This window comes from Papio anubis, chromosome 16 (assembly GCF_008728515.1).
Source record: "Papio anubis isolate 15944 chromosome 16, Panubis1.0, whole genome shotgun sequence".
NCBI classification, from domain to species: Eukaryota; Metazoa; Chordata; class Mammalia; order Primates; family Cercopithecidae; genus Papio; species Papio anubis.
Window position 1 is genome coordinate 9256059 of NC_044991.1, and position 19965 is coordinate 9276023.

The 19965-nt window shown below is 51.6% G+C and overlaps 1 pseudogene across 1 annotated transcript; it reads right to left on the reverse strand.

Moving 5' to 3' along the window:
* Positions 1–609: 609 nt before the first annotated feature.
* LOC101000875 lies at positions 610–18739 on the reverse strand (annotated as a pseudogene). The gene is made up of 2 exons (XR_652882.4): positions 18049–18739; positions 610–1036 (listed from the first exon to the last, which is right to left on the reverse strand). The product of XR_652882.4 is annotated as an ATP synthase subunit f, mitochondrial pseudogene (transcript).
* Between the last annotated feature and the right edge of the window lie 1226 nt (positions 18740–19965).

Genomic DNA, 19965 nt, shown 5'->3' on the forward strand with positions numbered 1-19965 from the left:
CCACCTATCCATCCCATCAACACAGGATACTTCATTGTGCCTGCTAGATGCTTTTCTACACTGGAAACAGGTTCCACAAAGTTAGGAACCGCTCCAGTTCCCTTAGCTAGTTGGTGGTGGCACCAGGGCTGGGAGCAGAGCCTGGAGAACGGGGTCCTTCTTCATGACTCTTTAGGAATTGCTTATTCCTGTGGGGAGGAGAGAGGGAGCAGCCTCCAGCCTGCTCTAGATCTAGTACTTGATCCTTAGTACTAGATCCTTAGATGTGGGCAAGGATGAGAACAGCTCACCTAAGCCAGATTCCATCCAAAACCCCGGTGCTTGGATTCTCAGCCCTTTTCTGGGGCTGGACAATTCTGGAGCTGCTTTAAGAGTAAGACAGCCCAGCTCAGAGAAGGCCACCCTTCTGGCAGTGGCCGATTTCCTTAGGAGCTCTGCCATCTCCCAGTGCCCCAGGCCATATGTTCCCCTTCCCAGGGCCTGTGCCCATCAATGCTGCCCATCTAGGAGAGAAACAAAATCTCTCTATACCATCTCCCACCAGCGTGTACTTCAAGTCAGAAACTGGCAAGGCCCCTGGGCTGAAGTGACCTCAGAATATTTGTGAAGTTATTATTTTAACAGTCATCTTTTATTTGGAGGTTAATTCCCATCAGGATATGAAAGGATTCAGCAACAATCAAGATTGTGTTCCTCACGGAAGGGCTCGGGCCAAGGTCACGGGGTGGGGGGATGCAGAGCGTGTCCTCTTCAGTAGTATTTGCGTAGCCGCTTGCGCTTAAGATGCTTGTAGGAAAGGCAGTAGCTGAGGAGCACATAGCATACCAGCACCACGGTAACCCCTGAGATGCTCCCTTTCCTCACGTCAATGTACTTGTTGTAGTACCAGTAGTAACCTCTTTGAAACGCTCTGAAAATGCCACTAGGGCTGAAGTCCCGCATCAAGATCCAGCTTGGCAGCTCCCCTAGTTTGACCTCCAGAAGTTTCTTGTCCTTCACTGATACGACTGACGCCATCTTGGAGTCCTGGTGTCCGCTGTGCCGGGCCACGTCGAAGTTAGTTAGTTAGTTATTCCATTTTGTTTTTTAATTGGATGGGGTCTTGAACTCCTGGGCTCAAGCAATCCTCCCACCTCGGCCTCCCTCTCAAAGTGCTGGGATTACGGACGTGAGCCACCATTCCTCATCCTGTTGAATTTTCACAGGGATTGTTCATCCTCACAGGGATTGTCTCCATTTTGCAGTTAAGAAATAGGCTGGGTGCGGTGGTTCACATCTGTAATCCCAGCACTTTGGGGGCCGAGGTAGGTGGATCACTCGAGGTCAGGAGTTTGAGAACAGCCTGGCCAACATGACAAAACCCATCTCTATTTTAAAAATACAAAAATTAGCCGGGTGTGGTGGCGAGCGCCTGTAATCCCAGCTACTTGGGAGGCTGAGGCACTAGAATCTCTTGAAACAGGGAGGCGGAGGTTGCAGTGAGTTGAGATCGCGCCATTGCACTCCAGCCTGGGTGACAGAGCAAGATTCCGTCTCAAAGAAACAAAAAAGAAATAGGCTCCAACTTAGATTACCTTAGATTCACAAAACTAGTAAGTGGTAAAGATTTTGACTTGTGTCTGATTTTTTCATTTGTTGATCCAAGTGCTACTGGGCAGTGTCAGTTTTTGTCCACTGGAGACAGTGTCTGCCCTCCCAGAGTTGATGTCTCACATGCATTTGATACAATTATAACTGCTATAGAAGAGTGATACGGGTTAAGGGTGGCAGGGGATGACCTTGTCACCTCTACTGCCACGCCACCACTGGGCTGGGGTAGGGGGCAAACAGTTCTGGGGTATCAGTGGGGTATGGGGCCTCCTCAGTCCCCTCACTCCCCAAACAGGCAACACTGAACGCTCCCCAACCAAGTTGGTGAACTAGAAGCTCCCAGGACAAACATCCAACCTCTGGACAGGTCGTAGGAGGCCTGACGTCCAGCCCCTCCATGGGCCACTTCCCCTCTGCAGGGCCTATTGAGGGGAGGGAGGTCCCCATCCAGGATAATGAGGCCCTGGCCTGCCAGACACAGGGCCATTTGCAGGGGTTTCACTTTCTTCCATCCTGCCAGGCCAGGGAGAAGCCCACCTTGTCCCTGTATCCCTGTGTATAAGCTGACCACCCAGCCTTGGGCCCCACGGCAGGGGCAGGATGGCCCTCACCTGCTCATTCCTGTTTCATGTAGACACAGGTCCTGACGCGGCAGGTGCCTGCTCCCACCCCTGTCATGCCGTCAGTGGAAGGTCCTGGGGGAGACCCAGCTCAGAAGCCAGACTCACCTTCCTGGCCCGGCCCATCCCTCTGAAGGTATAGATACTACGGATTTGGGGGGGGGAAAAATTCTCCATGGCATAGACAGAAATCACTCATTCAGACATTCATGCCTTTGTATATTCAGCAAACACTCACTGGCTCTGAAGAGGTGGAGGGGGAGACTTGGAGGGGTAAAGGGCTGGGGCAGCAGGGGAAGAAAGAATATTCTAGTAGACTCAGTTCCTCTGAAAAAGGCTAATTTATTCCTTTGACAAACTATCTATGGGCATCCACTCTCTGCCCTGGGAACACAGGTGTGTCACCACACCGGGCTAATTTTTGTACTTTTTTTTTTTTTTTGAGATGATGTCTTGCACTGTTGCCCGGGCTGGAGTGCAGTGATGCAATCTTGGCTCACTGCAACCTCCGCCTCCCGAGTTCAAGCGATTATCTTGCCTCAGCCTCCCCAGTAACTAGGATTACAGGCGCGTGCCATCACGCCCAACTAATGTTTTGTGTTTTTAGTAGAGATGGGTTTTACTGTGTTAGCCAAGATGGTCTTGAACTCCTGACCTCGTGATTCGCCCGCCTCGGCCTCCCAAAGTGCTGGGATTACAAGCATGAGCCACCGCGCCTGGCCAATTTTTGTACTTTTAGTAGAGACAGGGTTTCACCATGTTGGCCAGGCTGGTCTCAAACTCCTGACCTCAGGTGATCCGCCCGCCTCGGCCTCCCAAAGAGCTGGGATTACAAGTGTAAGCCACCATGCCTGGCCAATTCTCTGCATTTTTAATTTGGGGGATTTCACTATCAGGGAGAAGTAGGTTCTAGGTACTTGAAGCTGCCAATTCACTGTGTAACTTTGAACCCTTCTTGACATCTGTCCCATTTGTACAACAAGGGACAGTGGGGCTAGGCCCCTGGCCAGCTAGGCCATTTAGGATGGTCCCTGTGCCTGCACCTCTTCTTGCTCCACTGGCTCCTGAGCCCTAGGGAGGGCCCTAGAAGGACCCTGTATGGTGGCACTTTTCCCAAAGATGTGAGGAAATAATGATGGGTTGAGCCCTGGGCAGAACCATATACCATCAGGTGAGACCCCTCAACCCAAGACACAAGAACCTAGTCAAACTACTGCTGGGCTGTGGCAGGGCTGGGAAATTCAGACAGGAGAAGAGTCTTGGCCCAGAGGCCCAGACATCTGTGTTCTTTTTCTAGCTCTGCCCTGATTCACTATATTCCTTTTTTTTTTTCTTTTTTTTTTTTTTTTTTTGAGACAGGGTCCTCCTCTGTCACTCAGGCTGGAGTGCAGTGACAGGATCATGACTCACTGCAGTCGTGACCTCCCAGGCTCAAGCAATCCTCCTGCCTTTGTCTCCCGAGTAGCTAGGATTACAGGTGTAAGCCATGACACCCAGTTAATTTTTTACTTTTAATTTTTTGTAGAGACAGGGTCTTACTATGTTGCCCAGATTCGTCTCAAATTCCTGGGCTCAAGTGATCCTCATGCCTCCTAAAGTGCTGGGATTACAGGTATGAGCCACCTCGCCCAGCCTGATTCACTACACTATTTTTATTTTTATTTGAGATGGAGTCTTGCTCTGTCACCCAGGCTAGAGTGCAGTGGTGTAATCTTGGCTCATCGCAACCTCCGCCTCCCGAGTAGCTGGGATTATAGGTACATGCGACCATGTCCGGCTAATTTTTGTATTTTCAGTAGGGACAGGGTTTCACCATATTGGCTAGGTTGGTCTAGAACTCCTGACCTCAAGTGATCTGCCTGCCTCAGTCTCCCAAAGTGCTGGGATTACAGTCATGAGCCACCACGCCCGGCCTGATTCATTATATTAAACATTCAATATTCAGCTGAGGCGATGGCTCACGCTTGTAATCCTAGCACTTTGAGAGGTGAAGGCAGAAAGACTGCTTGAGCGCAGGAGTTCGAGACCATCCTGGGGAACATGGTGAGTCTCCCATGTCTCTACAAAAAATAAAAAAATTAGCCAGCCATGGTGGCATATGCCTGCAGTCCCAGCTACTCAGGAGGCTGAGGTGGGAGGATGACTTGAGCCCAAGAGGTCAAGGAAGAAGCGAGATGTGATCATGCCACTGCACTCCAGCCTGGGCAACAGTGTGAAACCCTGTCTCAAAAAACCTCCAAAATTCCACATTCAATATGGGACCCCCATAAACACTGGACACTCTGCTAGGCATGAGGAAATAAGGGGCAACTGCAGACAAAATCCTTGCTCTCCTGAAGCAATGTTCTATTAACTGAAAACAAACAAATAAATGAGAAAATGGCAGACGGTAAGATAATCACGACCGGTGACAGTGGCTAGTGACAAAGTGGACACTTATATTAGGTGGACAAGACAAGGCAGGTCTTCCCGAGGAGGGGGCTCTCAACCCGTGAGCTGAAGCATACGATTCCTTGTCACATGCTTAACAGGGAGAAGAGCAGCAGGACCAGACACTTCCAAGGGCAAGAGGCAGGAACAGGATGGTGGGTTCAGGGAAGAAAAGGCCAGCAGCAACAGGCAAGTGGCGCAGATGAGGTCGAAGGGGGTCCCAGGCCATAGCATGGGCCCTGCCTGAAGCCTGGATGAGAAGCTGGGATTTTCTCTTCAATATGCACTAAGTTTCTTGCCCCGTGGTTGCATTATCTGTAGCTAGGGGCAGAGACAAGAAGACAGCTTTCTTGGCCGGGTGTGGTGGCTCACACCTGTAATCCCAGCACTCTGGGAGGCTCAGGTGGGCGGATCACCTGAGGTCAGGAGTTCGAGACCAGCCTGTCCAACATGATGAAACCTCGTCTCTACTAAAAATACAAAAAATTCGCTGGGTGTGGTGGCACGTCCCTGTAGTCTCAGCTACTTGGGAGGCTGAGGCAGAAGAATCACATGAACCCGGGAGACGGAGGTTGCAGTGAGCTGAGATCACACCATTGCACTCCAGAATGGTGACAGAGACTCCGTCTCAAAAAAAAAAAAAAAAAAAAGAGAAAAAAAGAGAGCACTTTCTCTCACATATTCAACTGCAAACCCTCTTGGAACCCTCCTTTATGGCAGGCCCAGAGCAAGGACCACTGCAGGAGCAGACCCAGGCCCCTCCCTTGGAGGGGCCTTCTACTGGTGGAAGAGCTGGGGGAAGACAAACCCAGGTCTCATGACTTCAACACCACATCAGGTCCACAGCAGGAGGAGGCCCAGAAGCTCTATGCACCCAGAGGAGGCTCCCACGTGGCCCTGGAACGCTTTTCAGAGGGTTGATAGAAGCTAGTAGGTGAAGAATTTGAAGAAAGGGGAACAGCACTTATGCCAAGTGCTTCAGGGTGAGTTGCAGGGTAACATGACCCCTGGACTTGGCATTGAGGGGGCCTTAGGGAGTCCGTGGAGAGGGGAAGGGGAGTGAGACTAAGGGGCACAGGAGTGAAGGGTGAAGCCAAGGGCACAGCAAGTGTAACTGACTCTTTCAACAAACCACAGAGGTTTCCAGAAGGCAGAAACGTAAAACCCCTCACAAAGTGCTGAGATTACAGGCTTGAGCCATCGCACCCCGCCTAAAACCACAATGAACATAACTATTAAAACAGCTAAAATGAAAGAGACTGTCCACAGCAAATGCTGGTGAAGATGTGCAGGAATTAGTAACTTTATATACTGCTCATGGGAATGAAAAATGGTACAACCATTTTGGAAGATAATTTGGAAGGGAAGCTTTTTTTTTTTTTTTTTTAAACACAGAGTGTCGCTCTGTTGCCCAGGTTAGAGTGTAGTGACTTGATATCGGCTCACTGCAACCTCCGCCTCTCGGGTTCAAGCAATTCTCCCTACCTCAGCCTCCCAGGTAGCTGGGATTACAGACACCTGCCACCGGGCCACTTAATTTTTTTCTATTTTTAGTAGAGACGGGGTTTTGCCATGTTGGCTAGGCTGGTCTTAAACTCCTGACCTCAGGTGATCCGCCCACCTCGCCTCCCAAAATGCTGGGGTTACAGGCGTGAGCCACCGCACCTGGCCAGAAGGGAAGTTTCTTTTCTTTTGTTTTTGTTTTCTTTTTGAGACGGAGTCTGGCTCTGTCGCCCAGGCCGGAGTACAGTGGTGCGATCTCAGCTCACTGCAAGCTCTGCCTCCTGGGTTCACACCATTCTCCTGTCTCGGCCTTCCAAGTAGCTGGGACTACAGGCGCCTGCCACCACACCCAGCTAATTTTTTGTATTTTTAGTAGAGACGGGGTTTCACCATGTTAGCCAGGATGGTGTCGATCTCCTGACCTTGTGATCTGCCCACCTCGGCCTCTCAAAGTGCTGGGATTACAGGCATGAGCCACCACACCCGGCCGGGAAGTTTCTTAAAAGTTAAACATACAGCCAGACATGGTGGCTCATGCTGGTAATCCCAGTACTTTGGGAGGTCAAGGCGGGAGGATTGTTTGAGCCCAAGGAGTTCAAGACCAGCCTGTGCAACACAGTGAGGAGACCCTGTCTCTACAAAAAATGGTGAGGTGTGGTGGCTTACACCTGTAATCCTACCTTTGAGAGGCTGAGGTGGGAGGATCACTTAAGCCCAGGAGTTCAAGATCAGCCTGGGCAACATGGCAAGACCCCATCTCTACAAAAACTTAAAACAATAGTGGGCTGGCCGGGCACAGTGGCTCATGCCTGTAATCCCAGCACTTTGGGAGGCCGAGGCGGGCAGATCACGAGGTCAAGAGATCAAGACAATCCTGGCCAACATGGTGAAACCCCGTCTCTACTAAAAATACAAAAAAAAAAAAAAAAATTAGCCAGGCATGGTGGCATGCGCCTGTAATCCCAGCTACTCAGGAGGCTGAGGGAGGAGAATCACTTGAACCCGGGAGGTGGAGGTTGCAGTGAGCCGAGGTCACGCCACTACCCTCCAGCCTGGAGACAGAGCAAGACTCCATCTCAAAAAAAAAAAAAAAAAAAAAAGAGTGGGCTGGGCGTGGTGGCTCACGCTTGTAATCCCAGCACTTTGGGAGGCCAAGGCAGGCAGATCATGAGGTCAGGAGTTTGAGACCAGCCTGGCCAAAATGGTGAAGCCTCGTCTCTACTAAAAATACAAAAATTAGCCGAGCGTGGTGGTGTGTCCCAGCTACTTGGGAGGCTAAGGCAGGAGAATCGCTTGAGCCCGGAAGGAAGTACAGACTAGGCGACAGAACAAGACTCTGTCTCAAAAAAAAAAAAAAACAATAGTGAGGTGTTATGGCTGGCACCTGTGGTCCCAGCTACTCAGGAGGCTGTGAGAGGATTGCTTGAGACTGGGATGTTAAGGCTGCAGTGGGCCACTGCACTCCAGCCTGAGTGACAGAGTAAGACCCGGGCTCAAAAAGCAGTTATACATGTACCATGTGATACAGCCATTCCATTCCTATCTCCTCATAAGAAAAGGAAATAGGCTGGGCACGGTGGCTCAAGCCTGTAATCCCAGCACTTTGGGAGCCCGAAGTGGGTGGATCATGAGGTCAAGAGATCGAGACCATCCTGGCCAACGTGGTGAAACCCTATCTCCACTAAAAATACAAAAATTAGCTGGGTGTGGTAGCACCGCAGCTGTAGTCTCAGCTACTCGGGAGGCTGAGGCAGGAGAATCGCTTGAACCAGGGAGGCGGAGGTTGCAGTGAGCCAATATCAAGCCACTACACTCCAGCCTGGCGACAGAGCGAGACTCCATCTCAAAACAAAACAAAACAAAACAGCCGGACATAGGAGTGCACGCCTGGAGTCCCAGCCACTCAGGAGGCTGAGGCAGGAGAATTGCTTGAACCAAGGAAGTGGAGGTTGCAGTGAGCCGAGAACGTGCCACTGTACTCCAGCCTGAGCGACAGAGCGAGACGCAAAACTCCATCTCAAATTAAAAAAAAAGAAAAAGAAATAAGGCCGAGCGCTGTGGCTCACTCCTGTAATCTCAGCACTTGGGGAGGCCGAGGCGGGCTGATCACCTGAGGTCAGGAGTTCGAGACCAGCTAGCCAACATGGTGAAATCCCGTCTCTACTAAAATACAAAAATTAGCCAGGCGTGGTGGCTGGTGCCTGTAATCCCAGCTACTTGGGAGGCTTAGGCAGAAGAATCACTTGAACCCAGGAGGCAGAGATTGCAGTGAGCCAAGATAGCACCACTACACTCCAGCCTGGGCAACAAAAGAGTGAGACTCCGTCTCAAAAAAAAAAAAAAAAGGGGAAGGAAATAAATGTTATGTCTTTATAAAGACTTGCATGCAAGGCCAGGTGCATGCAAGTCTTTGTGAGGTGCCGTGGCTCATGCCTATAATCCCAAGTATTTGGCAGGCCGAGGTAGGAATATCATTTGGGTCCAGGAGTTTGAGACCAGCCTGGGCAACATAGCAAGACCCTATCTCTACAGAAATTTTTTTTTTTTTTTTTGAGATGGAGTTTCGTTCTGTCGCCTAGGCTGGAGTGCAATGGCGTGATCTCGGCTTACTGCAATCTCTGCCTCCCAGGTTTAAGCGATTCTCCTGCCTCAGCCTCCCGAGTAGCTGGAATTATAGGCACACATCACCAAGCCCAGCTAAACCACAAAAACATTTTAAAAAATTTAGCCAGGTATGGTGCCTACCTGTAGTCCCAGATACTTCAGAGGCTAAGCAGGGAGGATCACTTGAGCCCAGAAGATTAAGGGTGCAGTGAGCCATGATCATACCGCTGCACTCCACCCTGGGGAATCGAGTGAGTCCCTGTCTCAAAGAAAAATAAAATGACTTATATGCAAATGTTCATACCAGTCTTATTTGTTATGGCCCCAAACTGGAAACACCCAAATGTCCTTCAATGGGTGAATGGTTGAACCAATGCTGGCACATCTATACTATGGAATACTACTTGTGGTGAAAAGAAATGAACTACTGACACATACAACATGGCTGGATCTCAAAATAATAATGCTGAGTAAAAGCCACAACTTTAAAAAAATTCTTTTTTGAGATGTAGTCTCACTCTATTACCCAGGCTGGAGTGCAGTGGCATAATCTCAGCTTACTCACTGCAACCTCCACTTCCCAGGTTCAAGTGACTCTCCTGCCTCAGCTTCCTGAGTAGCTGGGACTACAGGCACACGACACCATGCATGGCTAATTTTTGTATTTTTAGTACAGATGGGGTTTCAACACGTTGGCCAGGCTGGTCTCGAACTTGTGACCTCAGGTGAACTGCCTGCCTTGGCCTCCCAAAATGCTGGAATTACAGGCGTGTGTTACCACGTCCTGCCAAAAAAATTTTTTTTTCTTTTTTTTTTGAGATGGAGTCTTGTTCTTGTTGACCAGGCTGGAGTGAAATGGCGTGATCTCAGCTCACTGCAACCTCCGCCTTCCAGGTACAAGTGATTCTCCTGCCTCAACCTCCCAAGTAGCTCAGATTACAGGCATGTGCTACCACGCCCGGCTAATTTTTCTGTATTTAATAGAGACCAGGTTTCACCATGTTAGTCAGGCTGGTCATGAACTCCTGACTTCAGGTGATCCACCTGCCTCATCCCCCCAAAGTGCTGGGATTACAGGTGTGTGCCACCGCACCTGGCCCAAAATTTTTTTTTTTTTTTTTTTTTTTGAGACGAGTCTTTCTGCCTCCCAGGCTGGAGTGCAGGGTCTCGGATCTCAGCTCTGCCACTGTGCAAGCTCCTGGCCCTGGTTCACGCCATTCTCCTGCCTCTCAGCCTCCCGAAAGAAGTTGGGACTACAGGCCGGGCCATCAAGGCCTCGGGCTATTTTTTTTGCTTTTTAAGTAGAGACGGGGTTTCAACTGCAGTTAGCCAGGATGGTCTCGATCTCCTGACCTCGTGATCCACCCGCCTCGCCTCCCAAAGTGCTGGATTACAGGCTTGAGCCACTGCTACCGCCCCAAAAAATTTTTTTTTTTTTTTTTTTTTTTTTTTTTTTTTGAGACGGGTCTCGCTTCTATCACCCAGGCTGGAGTGCAGTGGCCGGATCTCAGCTCACTGCAAGCTCCTCCCGGTTTACGCCATTCTCCTGCCTGGCCTCCCGAGTAGCCACCACAGGCTCGCCACTACCGCTTATTTTTTTTTGTTTTTAGTAGAGACGGGGTTAACGGGTTCGCCATAGGATGGTCTCGATCTCCTGACTTTGGGGATCCGCCTGCCGCCTCCCAAAAAATTTTAAGTAGAGATGAAGTCGGTGTTTCCCAGGCTGGTCTCAAATTCCTGGACTGATGTGATCCTCCCACCACAGCCTCCTAAAGTGTTGGGATCACAGGTGTGAGCTACCACACCTGGCTGAAAGCCACACCTTAAAAGAAAAATAAGTAGGTACTATCTGATTCCATGTATAGAAAATGCAAATTCAATTCCACAGTGAAGGAAAGAGATGAGTAATGCCAGGACACAAGGATGGAGGCGTCAAGCAGGAGGGATTTAAACAGGGGAATGAGAATCCCAGCACCTGTGAAGCCAAAGTGCTCAGGAGTTCAAGACCAGCCTGGGCAAGACAATGAAACACCATCTCTACAAAAATAGAAAATTACTGGGCTGTGAGTAGCACATGCCTGCAGTCCCAGCTACTTGGGGGCTGAGGTGAGAGGATCACCAAGCCTGGAGGTAAAGGCTGCATGATGAGATCGTGCCACTGCACTCCAGCCTGGGCAACAGAGTGAGACCCTGTCTCAAAAAATAATAATAAAAATTTTTTAATGGCAGGGAATAACGAAACTTGGAGGTGAGAGATACAGTCATTACCTTGATTGTAGTGATGGTTTCATGGGTATACAACAGGTCAAAATTTATCAAATTATAGTTTTATTTATTTTATTTTATTTTATTTTTTTTTTGTTTACACGAGTCTCACTGTGTCACCCAGGCTGGAGTGCAGTGGGCCGATCTGGGCTCACTGCAAGCTCCGGCCCCCAGGTTCACGCCCCATTCTTCCTCTGCCTCAGCCTCCCAGGCAGTTGGGACTACAGGCTGCCACCACCTCAAGCTAGTTTTTGTATTTTAGTAGACGGGAGCTTCACTGCAGTTAGCCAGGATGGTCTCGATCTCCTGACCTCGTGATCCACCCGGGCCAAGCTCCCAAAGTGCATCACAGGCTTGAGCCACCGCGCCCGGCATATTTATTTTATTTTTTGAGACTTTCACTCTTATTGTCCAGGCTGAAGTGTAATGGTGCGATCTCGGCTCACTGCAACCTCCGCCTCCCAGGTTCAAGCAATTCTACTGCCTTAACCTCCCAAGTACCTGGGATTACAGGCATGTGCCACCACGTCCGGCTCATTTTGTGTTTTTAGTAGATTTTCAGGGTTTCATCATGTTGGTCAGGCTAGTCTCTAACTCCTGACCTCAGGTGATCCGCCCACCTCAGTCTCCCAAAGTGCTGGCATTACAGCATAAGCCACCGCACCCGGACATTTTACTTAAAAAAAAATATATATGTATATATGTATGTGTATACACACACACACACACGCACATATATATATATATATTTTTTCCAGATGGAGTCTGACATTGTCGCTCAGGCTGGAGTGCAGTGGCACAATCTTGGCTCACTGTAAGCTCCGCCTCCCAGGTTCATGCCATTCTTTCCTGCCTCAGCTGTCCCAAGTCCCTAGCTGGGACTACAGGCGCCCTGCTAATTTTTTGTGTTTTTAGTAGAGATGGGGTTTCACCATGTTAGCCAGGATGGTCTCGATCTCCTGACCTCGTGATTCACCCACCTCAGCCTCCCAAAGTACTGGGATTACAGGTGTGAGCCACTGCGCCCAGCCTATACCTACATATTTTAATTTAAGATAGGGGCCTCGCTCTGTCACCCAGGTTGGAGTGCAGTGGCATAATGATACCTCACTGCAGCCTGGAACTCCTGGGCTCAGGAGATCCTCTCACCTCAGCCTCCCAAGTAACTGGGACTACATACAGGTCAGGTGTGCACCACCACGCCTGGCTCGAATTATAATTTCTTTTTTTTTTTTTTTTTTTTTTTTGCGACAGAGTTTTGCTCCTGTTGCCCAGGCTGGAGTGCAGTGATGCCATCTGGGCTCACCACAACCTCCACCTCCCAGGTTCAAGCGATTCTCCAGCCTTAGCCTCCCGAGTAGCTGGGATTACAGGCATGCGCCACCACGCCTGGCTAATTTTTTTGTATTTTTAGTAGAGATAGGGTTTCATCATGTTGGTCAGGCTGGTCTCCAACTCCTGACCTCAGGTGATCCGCCTACCTCGACCTCCCAAAGTGCTGGGATTACAGGCATGAGCCACTGCACCCAGCCCTGAATGACAGTTTTTGAGTATGTATAGCATACATATATCAATCATTCCTCAATAAAGCTATTAAAAAAGAAAAACAAAGCAGACATGCTGGAATGTATTGACATACTGGAATGACGGAAACGGCCAACCAACATTCATGGTTCACTCAATTAATATTTACTGAGCCCCTACTATGTGCCAGAGTCTGTTCTCAGCACTGGAGTCGCAGCAGAACCAAAAGTCCCTGCCCTTGCCAGCCTTACTAATTCTGGTGGGCAAGATAAACAATAAATATAAGGAAACAAAAAAAATCCATGTGGAGATTTGTCCTCAGGGAAATAAAACAGCTGTCCTCTAAAAGGATGGGGGTCAGGGAGGGTGTCTCTGAGCAGGCAGTAGTTAAACTGAGACCTTTTTTAAAATTTATTATTATTATTTTTTTTTGAGATGGAGTCTCACTCTGTTGCCCAGGCTGGAGTGCAGTGGCGCGATCTCTGCTCACTGCAAGTTCCGCCTCCCGGGTTCACGCCATTCTCCTACCTCAGCCTCCTGAAGAGCTGGGACTATAGGTGCCCGCCACCATGCCCAGCTAATGTTTTGTAGTTTTTAGTAAAGACGGGGTTTCACCGTGTTAGCCAGGATGGTCTTGATCTCCTGACCTCATGATCTTCTGCCTTGACCTCCCAAAGTGCTGGGGTTGCAGGCGTGAGCCACTGTGCCCGGCCTTTTTTTTTTTTTTTTTGAGATGGAGTTTCATTCTTGTTGCCCAGGCTGGAGTGCAATGGCGCGATCTCCGCTCACTGCAACCTCTACCTCCTGGGTTCAAGAGATTCTCCTGCCTCAGCCTCCTGAGTAGCTGGGATTAGAGGCATGCACCACCATGCCCGGCTAATTTTGTATTTTTTAGTAGAGATGTGGTTTCTCCGCATTGGTTAGGCTGGTCTTGAACTCCCGACCTCAGGTGATCCACCTGCCTTGGCCTCCCAAAGTACTGGGATTACAGGTGTGAGCCACTGCGCCTGGCTGAGCCACTCTTTATTTATTTATACAGAGATAGGATCTGGCTCTGTTGCCCAGGCTGGAGTGCAGTGGTGGGATGACCACTCACTGCAGCTTCAACTTCCCAGGCTCAAGTGATCCTTCCACCTCAGCCTTCTGAGTAGCTGGGATTACAGGTATGCACCACCATGCCACCCTAATTTTTGTATTTTTTGTAGAGACAGGGTTTCACCATGTTGCCCAGGCTGGTCTCAAACTCCTGGGTTCAAGGGATCTTGCCACCTTGGTCTCCCAAAGTACTGGGATCACAGGCATGAGCCACCTCCCCTTCCCCTGAGACTGCTCCCCCACCCTTACTTTTCTCCACTCCTCAGCCCCTTCCCGCAGAGTCTCAGCTCATGGCTGTGCAGCTTTGGGTGAATCCCACTCTCTCTATGCAGTTCAGTTTTCTGATCCATAAAGATGGGAGTCAAGTCTGTGTCCAGCTCACCTGGGCACTAGGCTCCCACACAGCTGACTCTCTGTGTAAGGGGGCCTCTCCTCTTGGCTCAGCTGGCATTTTGGGACACGCAGAGCAAACATGCCAAAGGCAGAAAAACAGCATCTCAGCAGCCCAGCTGGCTTGTCCTGAGGAGCATCCTGGGGAGTCTGTCCCCTGGGACTAGGGGTATCTTCTGGAGAGATGGCAGGGCTTGGAGGGGGCACCCCTCCTAACCAGGGCTCAAAGTGAGGCAGGAGGAGCTGAGGCACTGCCCTCAGAGCTGCTTCTATGAGGGCAGCTCTGTCCTGCTCATACCAGGGCTGGGGACAGGCCAAGTTGGCCCGAGGCCCAGAGGGGCAGGGAGGGAGGTCAGCGCCACAGTTGGGGGTGGGCCTGCTTGGCCCTCTCTCTGGACACAATGTCCTGGACTGCTCCACAGCTTGGCTGGCCAACAGGGAACAGTGGCTGGCACAGGGCACGGGCAGCCAGCCGACTGGAGGCAGGCAGCCCAGCCTGAGCAAAGGGCTTGTTCTTACAACCTGTCCTGCCACCTTGGGCAAGGAGAGGGCCAGCTTTCTGGAGGCAGGGAACCTCAGCAGTCACTCGCTTCCTCTTGCCTCAGTTTCCCCAGATCATGAACAACTGCCATCATTTGAGCTAAGTTCTACAAGAATGCCGAATCTTACAAATGCTGCCTTAGCACCTTGCTGGCTGTGTGACCTTGACCAGGGCACCATTCTGAAACCCAGATCTTCACTGGGCGTGAATACATGGGCAGCATTTAGAACAGTAACCCTCACACGGAGAGTGCTTAATGGAGTAAAGTATGCTAGTACTGCCACATTAATAAACAATAACAACATTTATTTATTAAGGGCATCATGTGTGCCCAGAATTTCATCTGTATTGTCCCAAATACTGGCAGCAACTTGGTAGACACGTCTGAACACTCTGACTTTATTTTTATTTATTATTTACTTATTTTGAGACAGGGTCTTGCTCTGTCACCCAGGCTAGAGTGCTCACTGCAGCCTTGGCTTCCTGGTTTCAAGCGATCCTCCTACCTCAGCCTCCCAAGTAGCTGGGACCACAAGACTGCACCACTACGCCCGGCTGATTTTTAAGTTTTTGATAGAGAAGGGGTTTCCCTATGTTGTCCAGGATGGTCTCAAAACTCCTGGGCTCAAGCGATCTGCCTGCCTCGGTCTCCCAAAATGCTGGGATTATAGGCATGAGCCACTGTGCCCGGTCAACACTGTGATTTTTTATTTTTATTATTTATTATTATTTTATTTCATTTTATTCATTTATTTTGAGACAGAGTCTTACTGTGTCACCAGGCTACAGTGCAGTGGCGTGATCTCGGCTCACTGCAACCTCTGCCTCCCAACTTCAAGCAATTCTCTTGCCTCAGCCTCCTGAGTAGCTGGGACTACAGGGAAACACCACCACGCCTGGCTAACTTTTGTATTTTTAGTAGAAATGGAGTTTCACCATGTTGGCCAGGATGGTCTCAATCTCTTGATCTCGTGATCCACCTGCCTCAGCCTTCCAAAGTGCTTGGATTACAGGTGTGAGGTGCCGTGCCCATTTTATTTTTTTGAGATGGAGTCTCACTCTGTCACCCAGGGTGGAGTGCAACGGCGTGATCTCGGCTCACTGCAACCTCCACCTCCCAGGTTCAAGCGATTCTCGTGCCTCAGCCTCCTTGAACTTCCGACCTCAGGTGATCCGCCCACCTCAGCCTCCCAAAGTGCTGGGATTACAGGCATGAGCTACCACGCCCAGCCTAATTTTTGTATTTTTAGTAAAGATGGGGTTTCACCATGTTGGCCAGGCTGGTTTCGAACTCCTGACCTTGGGTGATCCACCCACCTTGACCTCCTAAAGTGCTGGGATTATAGGCATGAGCCACTGCGCCCAACCAACACTGTGATTTTTTTTTTTTTTTTTTGAGTCGGAGTCTCGCTCTGTCACCCAGACTGGAGTGCAGTGGCACGATCTTGGCTCACCACAAGCTCCGCTTCCCGGGTTCACGCCATTCTCCTGCCTCAGCCTCCTGAGTAGCTGGGACTACAGGCGCCCGCCACCACGCCCGGCTAATTTTTCGCATTTTTAGTAGAGACAGGGTTTCACCATGTTAGCTAGGATGGTCTCCATCTCCTGACCTCATGATCTGCCCACCTTGGCCTCCCAAAGTGCTGGGATTACAGGCAGGAGCCCGGCCCCCAACATTGTGATTTTATAGGTGAGGAAACTGAGCTCCAAGAAGAAAAGTGACAAGTCTAAAGCCAAACCACTGAAACTACAGGACTGAGTAGCTCCCCAGGTGGGAACCCAGACTCCCCCATAGGCAGAGGGTAAGAGCATGTTGCGTAGACCCTGGGGGGTTCCTGAAGGCCGAGGCTGAACCAAGCAGGGGCCAAGGGGTTTCTTGGGACTCAGCAGCAGAATCAGCCATCTGGCCTCCCACAGGATGCTGCTGGCATAGTCCAGGCTCAGATCAACGCACATGAGCCAAGGTGCCCAAGGAGGGCTGAGGGGAGTCGTGACAGGGAAGGATTCATTCATTCATTTGCGTTCATTAATTCAGTAAACAAAAAATTGAAGACAATAGTTTGGTGTTGCCACACACAGGCTCTGCAGCCAGACTTGTTTTTGTTTGTTTTTTTGGTTTTTTTGTTTTGTTTTGTTTTTGAGGCGGAGTTTCACTCTTGTTGCCCAGGCTGGAGTGCAATGGCACGATCTCGGCTCACCGCAACCTCCGCTTCCCAGGTTCAAGCGATTCTCCTGCCTCAGCCTCCCTAGTAGCTGGGATTATAGGCATGTGCCACCAGGCCCAGCTAATTTTGTATTTTTAATAGAGACAGGGTTTCTCCATGTTGGTCAGGCTGGTCTCGAACTCCCGACCTCAGGTGATCCACCCACCTTGGCCTCCCAAAGTGCTGGGATTACAGGCGTGAGCCACTGCACCCGGCCTCAGACTTTGAACATGGACACTGTCATTGGCCAGTGGAGATAGGGTAATTCCTAGTTTTCCCACTAAAGCCTGAGTCCCCTCAGTTTCCAGCAAAGCAGGATGACTGGTCACCCTGCCTGGAAGAGCGACTCCACCTCTTGGTTCCCTCAATTGTCAAAGGCGGGGCTGGTGCTATGTGGCCTGGACACTAATTCTCCCTTCATATGTTTGCTCAAAGGTAAAATGAGGCCGGGTGCGGTGCCTCACGCCTATAATCCCAGCACTTTGGGAGGCCGAGGCAGGAGGATCACTTGAGGTCAAGAGTTAAAGACCAGCCTGGCCAACATGGCAAAACCTCACGTCTAATAAAAGTACAAAAATTAGCTGGGCGTGTTGGTGCATACCTATAGTCCCAGCTACTCAAGAGGCTGAGGCAGGAGAATCGCTTGAACCCAGGAGGTGGAGGTTGCACCACTGCACTCCAGCCTGGGCAACGGAACAAGACTCTGTTCTCAAAAAAAAAAAAAAAAAAAGGTAAAATGAGCATAAAGCCAATTTGTGTCCCGGCCAATTTGTGGGAGCAGGGAGAGTGATGTTTCATCTCATGCTGGCAGGGGCCAAGCAGGAGGGAAGGGAAGGAGACATGATATCTATGCCCAAGGAAGAGATGAAGAAACTGAGGTTCCCAGTGTCTGAGGAGCTCAGAGAAGGCCTGGGCAGATACCGTCCTCATCTCACAGCTTGTCCTCCTAGATGCTCAAAACAGGCTCTGGGTGAGCTACCTCAGTAAGACGATGAATGGGACCGCAAGGGACCCTCAGATGCTTCTAGGGTCTTGTAAGGAGGGTGACAGGGAAGCACCCACTCCCCACCACCACCAGGCCACAGAGCACCAGCCCATCTGCAGCTCGTGGGCCACAGGGCAGGCCTACACCGCGTGTTCCCAGGGCAAAGGCCAAGGTCCACAGGGAGCTGACTGGCCCAGCTGGGCACCACCTAACCAGGCCCAGGTCTGGCACTGTGGCAGACCTCTGGCAGGGAGGGTTGGATAAGGAGAGTTCACAGCTACCCGGCTAAGTACTCACCGGATGTCGACATGCTGCTGTTCTTCCCCACCACACTAGAAGGAAGGGGCCATTTTAGACAGGTGGGGACACTGAGGCTCGGAGAGGCGAAATCTGCCCAAGGTCACCCAGAGGAAGGTGGAGAAACCAGCACCTACTGAGCGTCACTGCCCGACTTCATAATTTAAGGCACATGGTGGCCCAGGCACAAATGTTGTGGGTAGAGCGGCCACGGAAGGCTCCAGGGCCCCAGAGTCCAGGCCAGGGAGGAAGAAGGCCGTACACAGGTGGGAGCCGAGTCCCCCAGGCGGACCTGGAGCACCCCCGCAGTCCGGGCTCCCCTAGGGACCCAAGAATCCTAGCGAGGGCGGTCACAGCCACCCCCTGCGGGCACCACCCGCCGTGCTCTGCTGGAGAAGGGCCTCAGTTTCCCTTTGGGCGCAAAGCTGAACGCGGACGAAGCGAGGCAGGCAAGGCGGCGCCGGTGGAGGGCGCCGGGTCCATAAGGAAAGGCGTGAGGGGGGTTACGTAACGGACGGCGCGGGGGCGTCAGCGAGGGTCTGGAAGGGGCAGCGCCGGGGCGCCCGCTCCCCGAATAGCGCGCCTGTTCAGTCCTCGTGACGCCAGCGCGGCCCCCTCCGCGCCCGCCGAGCCAGCCGGGACAGGGGGCGGGGAGGACACCTGCCGGGAGCGAGTCTCGGGCTGACTCCCCATGGCTGCGCGGGGTGTGGAGAGGAGCCTGGGGGGGGGCCTCTCGCCTCCGGCGCCCGCGGGGTGGGCGGCCCCGACCGCTTTGAGGCCTCTTAAGGCCCACACGCCCTTTGCCCTCCCCTGGGGCCTGGCATCTTCACACCTCCCGCCCTGCCCGGGCCGCAGCTTCGAGACCGCTGAACCCTCCTCCTTCTCCTCCTTGTCTTCCTCCTCGGACTTCACCTCCACCAGGGACTTCCGCCCCGGGGCCCGGCCGCAAGCTTTTCCCCATTGAGCGCGTCTTCTGCCCCCGAGGCCCCGCGGCGGTCCCCCCACCCCCCGACCTCAAGGCTGGGTGTTATTTTTATTGTTTTTATTTTTGAGACGGAGTTTCGCTCTTGTTGCCCAGGCTGGAGAGAAATGGCGCGACCTCGGCTCACCGCAACCTCTGCCTCCCGGATTCAAGTGATTCACCTGCCCCAGCCTCCCGAGTAGCTGGGAATTACAGGCATGTGCCACCACGCCGGCTAATTTTGTATTTTTAGTAGAGACAAGGTTTCTCCATGTTGGTCAGGCTGGTCTCGAACTCCTGACTTAAGGTGATCTGCCCACCTCGGCCTCCCAAAGTGCTGGGATTACAGGCGTGAGCCACCGTGCCTGGCCGAGGCTGGGTGTTATTTATGTCCCCCTCTGTGTCTCCGCAGACAGAGCTCGGTGGAGAGATGGCCGCGGGCCAGCTGCACACAGCCGGCGCTCAAGTGCGAGGCCAAGGCAGGAAGACGCCGGCCCAGCCGCCTGCTGCCCAGGACCGAGGAGGCCTGTGGTCCAGGCTGGATTGCCTCACCCTTGGGAAAGCAACAGAGGACAGGAGGTAGCTGCCACCTGAGGTCATGGTCACCCACATCCCACCACACCGCATTTGCTCTCCCTCCTTCCCCAGGTTAGGACATCATCGGGCACTTCCATGTCGCCCCAGGAGGCTCCCCTACAGCAGGGGCATGGCCACGGGGAGGCTGCTGAGCAAAGTTAATTCCGGGGTTCCACACCAGGCCTCTTGGGAATGGGGCCTGGGCCTCTGCATTTGAAATGTGCTCTACCTTCTAAGATTTGAGATGATTTGAGAGCAGGGAGGGTTTTAGGGAAGAGAGCTAGCTGACAGCAGGAGATGGCAGGTGCAGGTGTGGACTGCGGCAGCCTTGATTTGATGGGGCAGGATGGAAAGACAGGGCAGATGAGGATGAACTGGGA